At 53.7% G+C, this 2,967-nt stretch overlaps 1 protein-coding gene across 1 annotated transcript in view; it reads right to left on the bottom strand.

Moving 5' to 3' along the window:
• The window catches only part of LOC104622370 (kin of IRRE-like protein 3), a gene marked incomplete at its 3' end in the record, with an annotated part of 53,693 nt that overhangs the window by 35,624 nt on the left and 15,102 nt on the right, over positions 1-2,967 (bottom strand). The gene's annotated exons all lie outside the window — the stretch shown is intronic.

Below are 2,967 nucleotides of genomic sequence, written 5' to 3'. Positions count from 1 at the left end.
CGGTGGGGACACCAGGGAGCCTCTTTGGGCTTTCAGCCCGATGCTCACGGCGCTAGAGCAGGCGGGGACACATCCACGGAGGCGTTACCAAGCAGCCCGGGTCCCCTTGAGCCTTTCTCCAGCAGAAGATTGGTGGGCTGAGCTGCTCGTTGGCTGCAAAGGGAAGATGATCCCAGGCGGAGACGGGATAAACCCGGGCCAGGTGGGGTACAAGACCCCACAGAGGCCATAGGACATGTTCTGTGCAAAATTGCCCTTTAATTCATCCCTATGCCAAAAAAACCGCCAGCCCCCTGCCCGACTCCTCCCGCCTGCTTTTGGTGACACTGGCCTGTCCCACGTCCAAAAGCGAGTGACTGCCCGGGTGACATCGCGGGCGAACAAACCCCTCTGGGGACAAAGACGCTGCTCGTCGTGGAGCTGTCGCGGCTGCCAGCGAGGGAGGAGGATCAGGATCTCAGCTCCAGCTTCAGCTGCTGGGTGTCCTCAGCTAAAAAGAGCAGCAGAGGAACCGTGTCTCCAGCAAGGGACCCCCCTGCCCCAGCCCACCCCCAACACCATGAGACGCCAGCAAATTTTAGGGTGGAGGCGTTGTGGCTTTGCCTCCGGTTAGAAAATGCCACTGTGGCCAAACGTTCCGTGGAAACCTGTCAATTTTGACAAAATGTCATCAAGTCCCCCCAGAAGAGAAGATGTGGCGCAGGCTGTAACTTTCCAGTCCGGCTCTGGGAGCGGATTGCTCCGACATCTCCTTTTAACCGGGTTTCCTTGCATTAAGAACCACACATACAGCCAAAAGAAAACCCCTTAAGGCCAAAGGAGCTGCCTTGATTTCATCAAAGCTATATCCTCTATGGGGTGTTGGGGGGGGGCCGGAGGAAGTTTTAGTCTCCTGGGAAATTTTGTTGAATTTTGCTTCTTTTCCCTTACCACCCTAACGAAGGAAGTGAAGGTGACAGTTTGCTCGTGCTTTTCGAAGCAGGGATGGCCCTGCGGAGCTGGCTGTGGATTTATGCCCAGAAAAGGGGATTTATGTTGTTTAGACATTCTTCCTTTGTGTTCAGGGCTGTTTACTGACAAACATATTGGGAGGTATTAAAAATAAATGTCGGCTCAAGACCAAGATCTGGTATCTCTATTTGAGGATGAAGGAAGCCATAGGAGATATATTAGAGCGGTTCTCTCCCCAGGGAGAAAAAAAAAAAAAATCACACTTTCTCTCTATTGTTTGTTTTTAAGGCAGAATAAGTTCGTTTTCACCGGTGACGGGGTCCTGAGTGGCCCTGGGGATGACACCGCGCTCATGTTCTGCTTTTTCACACCTCCAAGTATCTGAGTCCTGGGCCTTTACCCACCCACCCAGCCCTTCACCCACCTTCCCTCCTAATCAGTGGCGAGGTGCAGGGGGGTCCTTCCTTGGACGTCCCGCTCCGGAGGACTCCAAGCTTTGGTGCCGAAACATCTGCCGCCTTTACATAGCTAGTGAAGAGCTTTGGGATCTTTTGGAAGGGAAATGAATCCCTCCCCAATCAATCAGAGCCATCAGGAGGAAGGAAGCCCCGCTGAGCGCTGCTGAATCCTGTTTGCTTGTCACAGTTGGTAGGAAAAAAGCCTTGTGTGATGTCAACACGTTGAAGGGAACTTAAGAAATGAGAAACCTAAAGTGCTTGAATTTTTCATGCCGCTTTTTTTTTTTCCTCAAAAAAAATCCCTTTTACAAGAAAGCATCTCCTGAAAGACACGTGCAATTAGTTTTGATAGTAAAGTCCATCATGAAACGAATCACGAAGCACTTTGCAGCAAAGCAGAAATCCCAACGCTCAGGCAACAGGACAGGTGACGAGACATGTGGCCTCGGGATGGGCGAGGAGGACAGAAGAGGGCTGCGGGCGACCGAAAAACCCCGTCCTAACGTGACGGCACCAAAGGTGGGAGAAGCGCGGCGGGTCCGCCTGCTATTTGGTGGAGAAAAGCAACCCAGCGTTGTTTTGGCCGGGGAGAGCCACGTACCCAGAGGGTGGAAACGCCCACGAGAGAGGAGAAAGCCCGGACGGGAGCCTTCAGGGCTGCTCCACCGTGCAGGGCATCAGCCCAGCGTGGGTTCAGGGACGATGTGGAAGCCCCTGTGGCCGAGGACCAGGCCAGATGCCCCATCTTTGGAGCAGAAACTTTGCCAGGCTCTTGCCACCGGCTGGTTCCTCAGCCAAAGGGGGTTGTTTTGCCTTCGACTGTACCAGGATCAATCACGGCGTGAGACCCACACGGGACGTTCGCCCAGATCGTCACGCACTTCGTTTTCCTCCTAACTGTAAATATGAGAACAGGGCTATTTGTATCTTTGACATTAATTGACTTCTCAAATTAATAACTCCTCTGTGTAACTAGGAACGCAATTATTGCTTTGTTGTGCTGATACCAGGTATCCAGCCGGAAGGAATCGTTCCTACCAGCGAGCTTGATTGTACTAATTAAGCTGTACGAGCCTAACAGGAGGCGGGTCGTGGTAACCTGTCCCCGGAGGTGCCTCCTCTGTTATTATCAACTGACACCGCTGCGAAACCAGAACTGATTGCCTGTGTGTGCACACTCGTAACTTCGAGGCAGGAGCGACGAGCGGCTGATTGCAGCGGTGGGACGGAGGTGTTACCTGATGGCTGTGAAACCTCCCCAGACTGGCTCAGACACAGGCCCTCCTGACCAAGAGCCGGCGCCAGGAGCCTGAGCACCACGCTCCCTTCTCCCAAAGGGTGACGACAACCCACCCCGCTTCCCATACCTGTATTTTTGCCAGCTTAGACTGAGAAACCTTTGAGGGAAGGGGCGTTTCCTAGCGCTAACAACCCCCACGTTGCAGGATACGGCCATGGTTGGAGTCCCACTGGTCAATCCCTGCAGTTTCTTGGGGAGTACTGATCAAGGGAGGCTTGGGACTGCCGCGGCGCAGGGGTGCAGGCCGGGCTGGCGTAT

This window comes from Phaethon lepturus, unplaced genomic scaffold (assembly GCF_000687285.1).
Source record: "Phaethon lepturus isolate BGI_N335 unplaced genomic scaffold, ASM68728v1 scaffold21086, whole genome shotgun sequence".
Taxonomy (NCBI): domain Eukaryota; kingdom Metazoa; phylum Chordata; class Aves; order Phaethontiformes; family Phaethontidae; genus Phaethon; species Phaethon lepturus.
This window is presented reverse-complemented; position numbering and strand designations above follow the sequence as displayed.